This window comes from Notechis scutatus, chromosome 4 (genome assembly GCF_049901735.1).
Source record: "Notechis scutatus isolate UNSWTSFEM ecotype Mainland chromosome 4, rNotScu1.2, whole genome shotgun sequence".
Lineage (NCBI taxonomy): Eukaryota > Metazoa > Chordata > Lepidosauria > Squamata > Elapidae > Notechis > Notechis scutatus.
The window spans coordinates 134,317,720-134,334,651 of NC_142012.1; positions in this window are offsets into that span (position 1 = coordinate 134,317,720).

Here is a 16,932-nt window from a genome sequence, read left to right on the forward strand (position 1 = left end):
TATCATACAGTGGGTATTACCAGATTCAAGTGTTCTTGTATTTCTGGAGTTGATTCAGCTTAGTATTAAAATTAGTCTACTCATGCACTCTCTGTAAATATCTCATCCTTCCTCCAGCTGTATTTTCCCTTCTTATCAGCTGGTTACACTCTACAGATGCTGCAGCTCAATTAGCTATCTTGTCCCAAATTCAGGAATTTTTGCTGGATTATCTGTTTAATCATTTCTTATAGGTTATCCTCTGAGATCAGCATTTGCAAGTTTTGTAACTGATAATTTGTACTGTTTAGCTTTGCTATTTCTGAATTGTAACTTCTTCTGGCCATTGTTTCTCTGAATCAGTTGTTTTTAGATTTTAGCTCTGTATTTAGATATTCTGCTGAGTCAATCCTTTATCAGCCAAGCAAATTTGTATCAGCTACAAAATGTGTTATCTGAGCCATTCTTGGTAGAGTTAAAGTGTGTCTGATGGGATTCCAAAGAGAGAAGGGATTCAGCCTATTGTCCAAAACACCTTTGGAGAACAGAACAAGAAATAACGGTTAGAAACTTATCAAAGAGAGATCCAATTTAGAATTAAGGAAAAATTTCCTGCCATTGAAGACAATTAATAAGTGGAATGGCTTGCCTCTGGAAGTTGTGGGTGCATCATTGGAGGTTTTTAAGAAGAGATTGGACAGCCATTTGTCTGGAGTGGTATAGGGTGTAGGAAGTTAGCACCCACCCCTCTCCTAGAAAAATGAAATATTCTAGGAAAATATTAAAAGGCATAATATTTCCCCTAAAAGGGAAGTAGAAACTCAGAGAGGCAGAAGGTCACCCCCCACTTTTGTTAATGGGTAGGCCATTAAGGCCTGGGCCAGAGTATTCTACATAACAAAGGCTTCTACCCATCTCACCACCTGGCCTGAGAAAGTTGCATCAGCCAGCACTCAGGGGAAGCCATATGGTACAGACAAAACCTACAAAGTTAGCTAAGATGCCCACCCCTGAGAGTATGACAGCCAATGGGATACATTTCTTACACAGGAACAGGAAACACATAGGTGGGGCCCAACAGACGGTATATAACTAAGAGTCTCTCAGCATCTTGGCCCTTTTCCTTCACCCAACATCTTGAAGCATGTGATCGTCCTTTTCACTTTGGAGCTCCAAGCCATGTGGTCCTGCTGTCTACCATTAAACCATCTTTCCAAACAGCCTCCATGTTTCCAGTGTCTTTTTCCCCACTTGGAACTGAACCTAGAAGGATATTTCTTCCAACAAGGGTCTCCTGCTGGAATAGGGTGTTGGATTAGAAGACCTCCAAGATTCCTTCTAACTCTGTTATACTGCTACTCTTAGTATCAGTGAGAACTAGTTGGCATTCCAAGTTGAATTATAATTCAATGGAAATATATTTATCTGATCAGCATCATAACATAGGATATGTAGAAGGAAATTATTTCAATGCATGTCCCTGAAGGATCTTGACTGTAGAAAGTTATTGTGAAGAATGGGCAGCAGAAGCTCTTACTATTAGAATACAATTGTTTTTCCTCTAAAAGTGCCAGCAAAGTCCCCCTTTTTTCCTCTTTCCCTCATTAATATGAATGAGCAGGAAATTAATTTTATTTATTTACTGGTAATACATGTTGCTGCCTACTTGCAAGAAACTCTGCATAGTTAAAGCATTAACCTACAAATAATAATAAAAGAAATATGACATAAAAGAACATACAAAAGCCTGTAACATCAGGGTCAAAATTCATTGCATACATACTGTTCTCAAGTAGCATTCTGGTTCAATGTCCAAAGGAAGAGGGATTTTCTAAAGGCCAGAAGAGTTAGAACCATCTTGGCCTTGTAAGTAATGCTCATACCTTTGCACACTTGTGCCTGATTGTGTGTTTTCTTTTGAAGTGACAGTACAGCCTCCTCCAACTAAGAATAGAAAATCTTTATTATCTATATGCCCCCAAACGGACTTCAGTCTTGCTATGGCTGAACATGGACCTACCCATCATACCACTAGAAAGATGGCTATATGATATGATGTACAGCTAAGTATCACTTGCATAATATCATATAGGTGTTTATTATCTATTGCATCTTGTAGCAATCCAGGAAGCAAAAGCCTCTCCCTCCAATCTGAACCAACAGTATAGAAAGAAAGACAACCACTGCATTGTGCTTTTCACTTCTACCCCTGAAGTATCCGTAATAATATAATGATCAATAGTATTGAAAGAAACTGAGAAGTCAAGAAAGGCTAGGATAGATTTACTTCCTGCATCCTGGTCCATCATAGGTTTTCCACAAGTGTGTTCAATGCCTCTCATTACTAGCTTGAAACCTGACTAGACCAGACTACCACACAGATCCTTAGGTATTTCCCCAAACTTCCTTTGAGAACCAATTTCATCCATGAAATATCTTAATAGATACAGCCTCCCTGCAGTGGTAAGTAGCATGAAAAAATTCCACACCAACCAGACTGATGTGACAAAGGACAGGTGTGGTGTTAGTATTTTTCAAAAACAGTTCATGCTACCACTGCTGTGAGACAAAAGCCAGATCTAATGTAATCTCTCAGAAATGTCAGCCCTCGATGCTCTAAGATAATTCTATGGTAGCCATGATAAACATGAATTCTCGAGCCAGTTTACAATCCATGACTAGGGAAGGCAGGTTGAAGTCTTCCAATATTATATATGGGGAAAATTCCATTGCCAACCCAATTACAGTATTGAGTGGATTGGGCAGAAGGCCATTATAAAACAGGAGGGCTGGTATAACAGCATTTTTGCCTAGTCTTTGTCCCAAGTCTACAAATAGGTCTATTTATTTTCAATACATCTTTGAGAGAAGCATGCTACCCTTAATACCCACTCAGGTTATAGATGTGTATTCCAGGTCAGCTTTTGTATACCTTGTAAGATTTTGGATTAGGACAGTTTTAATACAAGCTGATGAGGCATTATGCAGCAGTCAATGTCCTGGTTGACAACAGGTAGAAATCAATGCCACAAATGCCACTTTCTCCGCATTAGCTTCTTTACTGGTAGCCAGTCTACCTCTATGGCATTAAACCTTGCTGTGACAGTTTCTGTCTGCTCTGCTACCTCTGCTAAATTGTATCTAAGGTGAGAGCATTGCAAGTAAGCTGCAATCCTGACTAATCCATGACTAAATCATGTCCAGGAAAAAAATAACCTTTGCTAATATGCCTTGCACACTTGGATATCCCTTCAAAGCCAATGTTAAGGTCTTCTTTCCCAGGAAGGAGCATGTAATCATGCCATCTTTCCTAAAACCCTATGAAATCCCATAATGAGCAATCATCTCACAGTGAACCTTCTTCAGTGCTGGCCAAAGCCTTGTACTACAGAAAAGCAGGAGGAAAAGTAAGACATATTTTTAACATGGCTTTTGACAGTTTTTCTTTTTATGTTGAAGTAGGTCATTTCTGCAACTTAGACTTTTTTGCCAGACAATTTGAAAGCTGCTGTGCTGTCCTTTCTTCATCCCTGCTGCTATCTTTACCTTAAATGAGGTGCAGGGGGAAATCTATTGTGGCAAAACTCTTGAAAGTGTCTGATTAAAACTTTGGCAGGGTTAATGTTCTCTAAAGGGGCTACCATCCCTACTGTTCTGACCCATTTTACTCCAAGCTGAAGCAGCCACAGGCATTTCCCCTTGTAGTCAATGGCTGAATCTGTTCCCCCGCAATTGAATTTCAAGAAGAGTAAATTGATTTGTGGTCAGATGTCAGATTGTGAACTTGAAATGAATCAAATCCTGAATAAAAACACACACATACATACACGTAGTGTACATACCATTGATGAGGCCAGACATAAATCATCAGGATGACAGGGAATAACCTTTTTAGACTCTGTGTTACTAACCTTTCACCAAAGAGCTGTCTGTTACAGGAACTCATTGTCTGCTTTCTTGTGACCAGAAAGAGTCGTTTGACAAATTTGTGCAATACAGCTGCTGAAAAATAAACTTGAAACGGGACAGTTTGCAACTCTGTCACTAATACTAAAATCACTGTGATTCTAAGGTCAAATTCTTTGGTATGTTTCTCTTCACCATTATGTTCAACTTGGTCATTTCAGCAGGAGATCCCAATTCGTATCTTCGCCTTCCTCTCCATTTTTAATCTTGAATAGACATTTATCATGTGCAGAGAAACAGGGTAGAAACGATCCCATTTTTCATCTATAAGCATTTCTCATCAAAATCAACCCAAAATCAAATCAGACAGAAGATAGAAGCAGCAAAGTTGAAGAGATGACAAAGTAATAGCTGTCCACCAATGATACTAGGCTTGCATGAATATTAATATAAAGATGATATAAAGATGAATAGCAATAGCACTTAGACTTATACACCACTTCATAGTGCTTTACAGTCCTCTATAAGCAGTTTACAGCCTCAGTATATTGTCCCAACAATATGGTCCTCATTTTTACTGACCTTGAAAGGATAAAAGGCTGAGTCAAACTTGAGCCAGTCAGGATCAACTGCTGGCCGTTGCCAAAATTAGCCCGCAATATTGCATTTTAACCACTGCGTCACCACGGTTATACTGTTATTAAAATTTTGTCATAGAAATGTAAAAAGTGTTTATTTACCTAAAATGTTTACAGCCTATCTTCTTGAAAGGTAGTTTTGGTAGGTTTTAATCAATATCTTTCCAGTTCAACTTTATTTTTATTATTTCTTTTTACCCATATTTTAAATCTGGTGGTTTTGCTTGTCCCAGCAGGTCCAAGGGAGCTCACTTATCACAATATGAATAGTGCATCCTCATGAAAAAGAATCATAGGCAAAGGCTATTACTGAAGATAAATAGTGACTTAAAAAAATGCTTTGCTTAATATCATGTCTAGGCCAGATATTAAAGTCTCTTGAAATAACCTAATAACACTCTCAGTGAATTATTTAATTTGGGGGAAGAGGTGCGTTACGTAGACTAAAGTGTCATCTGATATTTTTAGCTTCTCTCTTTGAGCTTTTACTGAGGCTATCTTGCTATAATTTAGGATAATGTACATGGTTGGAAGCAGTAAAATATAAAGGCTTCCTTCGCTTTCATGTAACTTCCTTCATGCCAAGGTCAATAAAGCACAATGGATCTACGATAATAGTACAGAGATGCCAAAGTAAAAAAGAAAACTGCAATACATATTTTGCTGGTCCATGACCAATTAAATACAAGAAACATTGTAATAGAAGAGCATGAATACAAAAGAAAATGCTTTGAAAATTATCTAAATGGTCAGTTTCTGTTCTTTATTCAGTTTAGCTAAATCAACATTTCATTTCATTAACCATTGATATTATTTGAGACAATTTGCTATGATTGTCCTAACATGTTACTTGTGAAAATATTGTCATAGATGGTTGATAGTGTTAAACTTTTAGTTTAGACTTTTCTTTTCTTTCTTCTCTTTTTAAATAGCATATCAAATTAAACTTAAAACAATTGACTGACTGGAGTCAGAAAAAAATAATCCTTTTTTTGGTGTATATATATATGTATATATAATGATTTTTATGAACCATGATATTCTGCTAAATCAAGTAAAAGTTGTCTTTTTTCTGCTTCTATATAGGCTACCAGCTGATTGTTCCTTGATGGTAATTGTTCAGGAAGTTTTTTTCCTTTTCTTTCTTTCTTTTTTTTAAAAAACCAGTATAAATTGCCTTAGCTGTCACACTTAGGCATCTGAAAACTAAGAGGGATATATTTAATTGAGAATTAAACAAAGGCATTTTTCACTTAACAAATTACAGGCTTGAATTCTATATCTTAAAGTAGACTTGCATGAAAATACTTGATATCACATAGTATAGAAGCTGGAATGGAGAAGTTGCATGAACTGAATCAGATCACAGATTTCCCTGGCCTGTTGGCTGTAATCTACCCATACAATTTCCAGCTTTCTCTCTCCCCCCTCACACTTTACTCTTCTTCAAAGCCAACTCAGCTCTTGAAAAAAATATACAAATATGAGCCCAATGTCTATAAATTAGTTATGATTCAAGAAGCAAGCTTGTATCTGCTTTTTTTACATTTTAAATTAATATTGTATTTATTAGCCCAGACTCGATAATGAGATGGGTGACATATACATTGAATAAATAAATAACATTTATGATGTTTTGCATATTATTTAATTTGAAACTTTTAAAAGCAAAAAATGTTATCATATTGAATTATCACTAGTAGACTAAAAATTCCATTTATTCATCACAATATACTGTTTTAAACTTTGAATGAAGTCAGAGCTACTATTGATATAAGATAAGAAGAACTTTATTGTCATTGTACAAGTACAACGAAACTGTGGATTCACCCCAGCAACTGTTCGCAATACAATAAAACCAGAGCACTTAAAAATGAAGATAAGAAAAGATAAGAAAAATAGACTACCCACGTTTCCATTTGCAATTAGAGTACAATATCTACGATTATACACAAAATATACATCCAACACTGACTGTGATGCTTTGCCAAGTATAATACACAAGAGATGGATTGTACTGTAATATGTTATTATACATCTGAATGAGGTATTGGGATTTCACATCTTTTCACATCTTAATAAGGTAGTGACTTTGTGTTTATTTGCGGTTTGGATGGCCCAGGAAAAGAAACTATTTGTTAGTCTAGTGGTGTGGGATTTTATTGACCTAAAGCGCCGTTCAGACGGCAGCAGGTCAAAAAGATAATTGCCAGGGTGTGAGGGATCTTCTATGATGGCCTTGATTCTGCTTTGGCAGCGAGACCTGACTAAGTCTTCCAGGGAGGGCAGAGGGCAACCAATGATCTTTTGAGCTGTGTTTATCACCTTCTGTACAGTTTTCCTGTCCTCAGCTGAGGAGCCTGCATACCACACACCCAGACAATATGTCAGAGTGCTCTCCGTAGAGGCTTTATAGAAAGCCAGCAACAGCTTCTTATCCAGATTGTTTTTCCTGAGAACCTGCAGGAAGTGCAGCTGCTGCTGAGCCTTCTTCACTATGGCCTTGGTGTTAGGGGACCAGGAGATATCAGCTGAAATATGGATGCCAAGGAATCTGATCATAGGGACAGTTTCCACTCATTCTCCGTTGATGATGAGTGGGGCGTGGTCCTGTCCACGTTTCCTGAAGTCCATTATCAGTTATTTGGTTTGCCTCTGGGAGTTGTGACTGACACATTCACCACAGCAGCCAGTTTGCTAACAGGGAAGCCTCTTCTACATTATCATTTTCTCATAAGAATTCATGATATGTCACTAAAAGTTAAATACTGTTTACCTACTTGCCTAGAAACATAGCATATCATTTCCAAATATCATAATTAGTGTGAACTTAGTTGGGAATGGATGAGTAATAATAGTTACCCTGCAGTCTCAAAGTAGAAGCCACACTATTCAATGACAATTGCCATTACATTTAATGTTTTACGCAGATCTTTAGAAATGTTGTATGAAGGCACTGATGTACAGATTCAGGTCTTTTTGTTTTTATTGCTCAACTCAAAATAAACTAAATTCTTTGTGTTTTCCTAATTATTATGGCTGCATAAAGCAATTGAATGGCATGCTTAGCAAATAGAGTAGCATAACTGCAACACTACATGCAGCAACTTGAAAGTACATGTGTCCTTTCCTATTATCCTTGCTTGAAAGCTGCCTCCAGCTGTTTCTATATGCATGCATTTAATTTCACTTCTAGTTGTAGCACAGTTGTTATGTATGCATGCACACAGATGTGCAAACAAACCAGGATAACTTTCAATTACTACACAAGGTCTGCTCAATATGTTGAAGAGAGTCAATTCATTTAAGGTTTTCAAAGCACACTTTTCAGATGTATTGCACAGTCCTTTATAATGATCATGCAAACATTTTCAGGAATCCTGGTGCTATTTTTATTAATAATACATAACAATGCTTCTTTAACAATTTTTCATTCAACTTAATATGCTATACACCCTCAATAGACGCAATCTACATAGACTTCTGTAAAGTCTTTGATTCAGTGGTACACGACAACCTACTACTAAAATTAAAATCTTACGGTATCTCTGGACACCTGCATAACTTGATAGAAGCATTCCTGTCAAACAGACAACAAATGGTCAAAATTGGGAGCGTCCTATCAAATTCTGTACCTGTCAAGAGTGGTGTCCCCCAAGGCAGTGTTCTAGGACCAACTTTTTTCATACTCTACATAAATGACCTCTGTGATCATATCAAGAGTAACTGCGTTCTCTTCACTGATGATGTAAAGTTATTCAACACTACAGACAATACTGCTACCCTTCAAAAAGGCCTTGACTATGTATCAGAATGGTCAAACAAATGGCAACTTCAAATCTCAACAAATAAATGCTCTGTCCTACATATTGGCAAAAAAAAAGTCAGAAAATAAAATATAGGCTGAATAGTCAAGACCTTGTTGATGATCGAAACTCTGTCAAGGATCTTGGAGTACTCATCTCTAATGATCTAAGTGCTAGAGCCCACTGTAACTACATAGCCAAAAAGGCATTAAGAGTTGTTAACCTAATCTTATGTAGCTTTTTCTCTGGTAATATTACACTACTAACTAGAGCATACAAAACATTTGCTAGACCAATACTCGAATACAGCTCATCAGTCTGGAACCCACATTACGTATGTGATATTAACACAGTTGAGAAAGTCCAGAAATATTTCACAAGAAGAATTCTCCACTCCTCTACTCATTGCAGAATACCTTATGCTACCAGACTCGAAATTCTAGATCTAGAAAACCTAGATCTACGCCGCCTTTGGTCTGATTGAAATATAGTATATAAAATCATACATTGCAATGTCCTACCTGTCAATGAATACTTCAGCTTCAACCATAACAACACAAGAGCAAACAATAGATACAAACTCAAGGTTAATCGCACCAAACTTGATTGCAGGAAATACGACTTCAGCAACAGAGTGGTCAATGTCTGGAATACTCTACCTGATTCTGTGGTTTCTTCCTCAAACCCCAAAAACTTTAACCTTAGACTGTCTACTATTGACCTCACCCCTTTCCTAAGAGGTCTGTAGGGGGCGTGCATAAGAGCACCAACGTGCCTACCATCCCTGTCCTATTGTTTCTTTTATATATTTTTTTATTTTTCTTATATGTATCCATGTATTCATAACTATGTTTTTACTTATACCTATTATCTTGTAAGCAATTGACAAATAAATAAAAAATAAAATAAAAATAAATAAGTGTTAACTTTAACAGTTTCTTATCTTCTCCCTATATCATAAATAAATCCAAATACCTATAAGGAAGGATAACATTTAAACTAATGCTCAAAGACTGTTGTAGTTAGAAGCATCTGCTACAGAAAGGACAATGTAATTTATATTTAGATGGAAGAAAACATTAGAAATAATCACTAGGTTTAAAAAAACAGTCAGCCTAATTTCCAGACGCTACAGTATCATTTTCTAAATTAGGCCCCCTATCTTAAGCTGAAACATCCTGCATTGTCTTCCTAAGTTAAGAAATACTGTTTTTATCAAGACCTCTGTGAAGAACCTTAATTAGACTTGTGTCCTAGGGTAAAACATGAGATTTTATTATCTAGTCTCTAAAAGGTTTCACTAATCCTGACATTTTAGACTTAAGTTAAATATAGAAGCTAGAATTCCAATGAAGCAAGCTTATTTACTTATTGTTAAACAATGCTGTGCAGTATCTTCCATCACTTACTAAGTCAAATGTCACATTTGACTCTTGCATGCAGTCAAAAATTGTCTTTGCAATTTTATAGTTCCTAGTGTCAGAGATGTAGTAGCTTGTTATAATAACAAAAAACCTTAGCTCTTCGGGCGGAAAATAACATTAGCATTTGATAAATCATACATTATAAAAAATATTGGACATGGAAAAATGACAGTGAAAAAGCAGACTGATGCTACAATTCCAGCTCATTGCTAAATAATCCCAATATATGCAAGTATCCCGTCCTGTTAGTGGTGGGCTGTTGCTGGTTTGGACTGATTTGGGAGAACCAGTAGTTCTGACAATCAGCGGTCCCAACCCACCCATCCCTGCCCTATCCTGTCCTTTATTTCCTGCTTTCTAGCTCATCTCAATTGAGTGGCACAGCTGATTCCCCCTCCCCTCGCTGTTCTACTTACCATTGCTGACTTTGAAGGTAAGCAGCTGAGCTTCTAAATAATAAATGACTTGGGTTCATGCGTACGCAAAGCACGCGCTCACCGGGCCAGTTGTTAAACCAGTTGCAGCCCACCACTGCCTCCTGTTCTCCACTGCCTCCTGTTTGGAACCCTCCACAATTGCATTTCTAAATCCAAGGGGAAGGTACAAAAAAAGCCTAATAACAATGATAAAGTTATCAAGCAGATTGGAATGGGTTTGGGGAACTTCTGAATCTGTGGATATTTTATCCTTGGTTCAGGATGGGGTTGAGCTATCCTATCCCTTGCCTGAGGAACAGGTGGCAGCTATGAAAGGGGAGCTTTTGTACATTTTGTGCACCAATTGTGCCCTTTTCCAGATAGGGAGCCACTGCTCATATTATTCATGATTTGGTCACTTGAGTGATGTACATGAGGCTGTACATGAGGCTGGTCTTAGAGAACATCTGGAAGCTTCAATTGATCCAGAATACAGTGGCATTGTCAGTTAGGGGCACACCTTAGTATATGACACTTTTGTTCTGCAAGCAGGATCTGCTCTGGTGTTATTTCATTTATTTGTTAAATTTCTATACCTCCCATTTACTTACATGAATCTGATGGTTTACAAATAAAAACCATATAGTATATGAAAAAGAAACAGAGTTAAAAATAGAAAGAACATGATGTTAAAAATATTAAAAGGCCACCAACCATCCCCATGCTTGTAAGCCATACTTAGATACCTATAAACCCCTTCGTAGCATGGGGCCAGCTTATGTGTTAGGCTATTTCTCTTCAATTGTTTCCACTGATTCAACTAGGTAGAACAATAGGAGCATGCTTCAGGTAGTTTTTTATTAAATAATTTCATTTGGTGGTTCTAGAATGTAAACCTTTTCTATTGCAGTTCCTGTTCTTTGGAACAAAATATTCTATAAGATTAGATTGGCCTTGACCTTGCTGGCTTTTCAGAAACATTGAAGGTCAGATTGTTTCTTTGGACATGGACATACAGAGGTTAATTGGAGCCCATATCATGTTGTTAAGTTGTTGATTGGTTCTGTCCTTGGCTGCAATTATAATTTTATTAATATATTGTTTTTTATTTTATAATTAGACTTTTTATTTGGTGTTAGCTGCCCAGAGTCACTATGAGGCTATATAAATCAAATATATTTAGATATATAGACACACATATAGATTCTTATTCTTATTATTCTTATTCTGAAAATGTTACATAATTAAATTGAACCATTGCTTTTTAAGCCTACTGTCATATTAAACACTGTAGAATACACACACACACACTATATATATATATATATATATATATATATATATATTCTTAAGTTTTCACGGGTATTTATATGTATGGTATTCAGCTTTGTTCGGGTATTTTCCCACGTTGTTATACTTCTGCTTTTAAAGTTGTAGCAACGTTTCGGCAGAATCTCATCTGCCATCATCAGGCTTCTGTATTGTGTTCGTCTGTGAGTCAGACTTTCACAGCTGTTTCAGATTTAAATTTGGGGCAGCCTATTGCTGTGCCAGAATGGTTTTTTCTTCAACCTGATTGGTTGGGAGTCTTGGTCTGTGTTTATTGGTCTCGGAGTTTGCTGTGTTCTGCTTGATTGGTGTTTCTAATATCTTCTGTCTGTTTTTTTGGCTCTTTTTGTATCTTGATTGGCTAGCAACATTGTGTTACTTTATTGGAGGCCTTTAGTGCAGCTTCGCTCCAAGAAAACAGATGGCTATCATTTATTAGGAAGCTAGGCTTCATCTGGGTACCTGGTTTGGGGTGTGTTTGAGCTGGAGGAATGATCATCTGTTGGATTATAACCAGCCACATGAGCAAAGAGATCCAACAGACGATCATCCCAAGAGAAAAATCTTCCAGATGCCCCAAATTATACGGCTTCCCAAAAATACACAAAGAAGGCATACCTCTCAGACCCATAGTCAGCTCCAGAGGAGCACCACTACAAAACCTAGCTAAACACTTAGCAAAACAGCTACAGCTCCATGCTGGAGCAGCAGTTTCACATGTACAAAACTCATACCACCTCTTGGAAATGATCAAAGATCTACACATGGAACAAACATATCTGCTTGTAAGTTTTGACGTGGTTTCACTATTCACTCAAGTCCCGATAAAAGAAACTCTTGAAATCATCAAAAATAAATACCAACCACCCAAACAACTCATGGAACTAGCAGAACACTGCTTAACCAACACATATTTCATATACAAAGGACAAAGATACAAGCAAATTGAAGGAGCCCCTATGGGATCACCACTGTTACTCGTCATTGCAAACCTGTTCATGGAAGAATTTGAATCCAGAGCCCTAGCCAATGCCACCCACAAACCCAAACTATGGTTAAGATACATCGATGACACATTTGTGATTCGGCCCCATGGAAAAGAAAACCTAAACAATTTCCTAACACACCTAAACACACAGACCCCAAAATCAAATTCACCATGGAAATGGAAACAAACAAACAATTACCACTCCTAGATGTACTAATCTACAAAAAAACTAGATGGCACACTAGGACACACCACATACCAGAAGAAAACACACACCAACCGCTACCTCAACGCCCAATCCCACCACCACCCAGCACAGATAAACTCCGTGGCCAAAACACTAATTGCCAGAACCAAATGCCTGGCAGACAAGACACACATAAAGACTGAACTATGCACCCTGACTAAAGTACTGACAGCCAATGGCTTCCACAAAAGCAAAATCACTGGCTTGACCCACAAAAACACACTGAGACATAATGGAGACCTAGAAGATGAACAGACCTATGGAACAGCTGTCCTGCCCTACATAAGAGGTACTACAGACAAAATCAGTAAGATACTACACAGGCATCACATCAAGACTGCCTTCAAAACAGACAGAAAAATAGCAGCCATCCTAAGAAACCCCAAAGATAAAATTGACCTGGAAAACCAAGGCATATACGAAGTCCCCTGTGCATCATGCCCGGCCACATACATTGGACAGACCAATAGAAGAATAAGTAGCCTCCTGGATGAACACAAAAATGCAGTAAAAAAGCTGGAACACACTTCCTCACTAGTCCAACACATGAAAGCCACAGGTCATAGCATCGACTTAAATGGCACCCAAACCCTAGCCACTATAGAAAATCCTAGCCATAGAATTATCAGAGAAGCCATAGAAATTGAAAAAAGACCTGAAAGCATGAATAGAAGAGATGACTCCACCAGACTGTCAATTATTTGGAAGCCTGCACTCACAAACAAAAAAATATCCACACCACAAGCCAGGCAAACACCTGGGCACAAACAGATCCCCCCTGATACCTCCAGCTCAAACACACCCCAACCAGGCACCCAGATGAAACCTAGCTTCCTAACAAATGATAGCCGTCCATTTACTCGGAGCCAAGCTGCACTAAAAGCCTCCAATACAGGAAACACAATGTTGCCAGCCAATCAAGACAAAAAAAGCTACAAAACAGAAAGAAGATATTAGAAACACCAATCAAGCAGAACACAGCCAACTCCAAGACCAATAAACATAAACCAAGACTCCCAACCAATCAGGATGAAGAAAAAACCATTCTGGCACAGCATAGGCCAGCACCAAATTTAAAACAGAAACAGCTGTGAAAGTCTGACTCACAGACGAACACAATACAGAAGCCTGATAATGGCAGATGAGATTCTGCTGAAACATTGCTACAACTTTAAAAGCACAACTTTGATGAATACCATACATATAAATACCCTCGAAAACTTAAGAAAACATATATATATATGTATGTATGTATGTATGTATGTATGTATGTGTGTGTGTGTATATATATATATATATATATATATATATATATATATATATACACGCATGCACACACACACACACACACATATATGTATATTCTTACTCACAAAATGCTAGAAACATATGTAAAACTAACATTCACTTTCCTAAGCATTTGCTTACCTGTATTCTTCTCAAAATAACTCTGGGACAATGTTCTTAATAGGTCCTTTAAGTTTCCACAAGTTTGGATGTCAAAATGTCCTTTCTAACAATATTATGAATGTTAGCCTATTAAAGCAATTCTTATTGATTTATTATTGTAATCTGCAAATGTACCCTTCAGAGGTTCACAATAATTCCAGAGAATCATACAATATACTACTGGAAAACATTAAAATAAAAACACAAATGAAGCATAAACAAAAAGGTTAACAAATATAATATAAAAAAGCATGGGAATTAAAAATGAATAGACATAGTTTATCTGAGCCTCCAGAATGAACAGACTGCATCAAATAATTCTTCCTAGGCAGCCCTCTATAACAGGGATGTCTTCAACCCAGGAAAAAAACAATAGTTTCAATACGGAGCAAAAGCGTTTTGTGAACTTGGTGAATTGTTCCCTGGTAAGGTCCCAGTTATTCCACTTGGCAGACCCACCAGAGATCAAAGTCCTCTGTTATGCACCCAGAAAAGTAATGACTTCCAAGTGAGTTGGTTTTGAAATCTCTTGTGCCCAATTATCAAATGCCATGAAGCAGCAGCCAAATGTCTGCTATATAGGTATTGAATTATTTTATAAAATTAATTGTGTGAAATATCTAATGTTACTATGATAATTCTAGAAACTAGTTTTGCATCTCATTCAAGGCACATAAGAAGCAAACCATAGTCTTGGAGGACCATTGTCTTTTCATGCTTTAAAAGGAACATCAGTGTTCAAGCTAGCTGTCTTACTTGAAACGAGATGAACAATGAAAATGATGGTCAAGTGCTAATGTAAACATTGTCAGGATGGAAATAGGAAAATTGTGGAAGGAGGATTGTGTATTTTTGTTTTGTTTTGTTTTTGTGTCTTTTAGAAAATGTAAAGCCCTATTCATCTTCCCCCAGAAGCAAATCCTTCTGTTGATAGCCATAGCAGACTTCTTGTATAGCCGTGTATAGCAGAAAAGAGAGAAACCTTGAAATATAATGGGACTGTCTATTTTCAAATTAAGCATCAGATTTGGGAAATTTGGATATCAAGGTAAACTTTGCAGACAAGAATATAATCCTTAGCCAGACACATAGACAGTGGGAGCCCTGATACCTTCCCTTTGTAACTTTATAAAATTGGCTACTTCTAGGATTCAAATTCTCAGCTTATGTTTCAATATGTAGGGTTATTTATTTTTCATTTAAACTGTTTTTGTTTTTGCAATTCTTCTGTTGCAATCTCAGCTACTTGGGCTGGTTTGAACAGAGTCAATCTTGCTGTTTTTAAATAATTTTATTCCTCATTAATTTTATATACAATTACTGCTTTTATAATTGGTGCTTTTTAGCTTTATTGTTGTTATTTCTTGTTACACATATATTTTAAATGTATTCTGAATAATTCACTCTTTTCTTTGTAAGTTGCTCGGAATGTCATTTCGTAAAATGGAATGTTAATTACAAGAATAGCCTCTTGAAGATTGTGATGCTTTTGTTTCTTCAGCAATGGGGACTTGGGATACAGGTTGACTCATCTTTCCATCCTTCCAAGTTTGGTAAAATGAAGACCAAGTTCAGGTGTGTAAAACTAGCAGCGTCACAACGGCATCATGTGACGTATTGTGACTTTCCCCTCTTCGCTAAACCAGGTGTGGGCATGGCCAGCACATGACGCATCTGGCCTACGGGCCTCGAGTTTCACAGCCCTGACCCTAGGTTGTTGGGGCAATATGCTGACAATGTAAACTGCTCAGTGAGTTCTATTAAGCACTATGGGATAGTATATAAGTTTACAGCTTTTTCCCTTATCTCTGGTAATGTTCACCAATGTCTTCTATACTGTGTAAATCAGAGCATACATCTTTTTCATCAAAACGAAGTCAAACAATCCTCCTTAAAGAACCAAAAGTAAGTAAAAAATAAAGACTAAAGAAAGTAAAAGGATTCTTAGGAGTTTTACAAGAAATCCAAACAATAGTGAGTAGAAATGTTTGCAGCTGGTTTTAGAAAAAGCCCATATTTTAAAAGTCCTTAAATCAACTCAAGAAGCTATTGAAACAATACATGTTCTGAATCTTAGTTATCTGCTGTGGATATTGTTTCTTGAAATATGGCTTTTCCCAGTTGCTTTCACAATGCTTTGACCCCCAAACTTACTCAGGACTCTTTTTAACGAATTGCCTTGTTATCCATAGCTGTGCAGTATTTCTGAGCTAATATTAAAATTGTTACCCTAAGTAGACTCATACTCTGTTTAATGACTTAATCTAGCCTTACTAGGTAAATATTCTTTTGTCAGCATGTGACATTTTATTTGGACAATCAGTGACCTTTTAGTACTACATGAAAAAAATGTGCATGTCTTCTTCTTAAGCATTAATATATTTTGCAACCACATATTTTGTTGCTGTTATTGCTAGCCCACAGTAACAATACAATATGAAAACCTTAATCCTCCTGTGATGGCAGTTACATCAAATGAGCTGATGGCACAGGCAGAAAGCCAAAAGCCTCAGCAAATCCAAGATGCCATGAAAAGCCTAATGACTCTAAGATGTGGTTGACTGATACAGCATTTTACCCAAACTTTCAGAAGAGGTGGTATTAATGGAAAGATCTGCACAAATTTCCAAGAGTGAAGTTCAGCTAACAACAAAATTGATAGATAAATAAACTTAGTATTCACTGGACCACTTTCAGTCTCTATGTTTGCATATTTCTCTATATGAATCCCCTGCAACCCATCTTCCAAA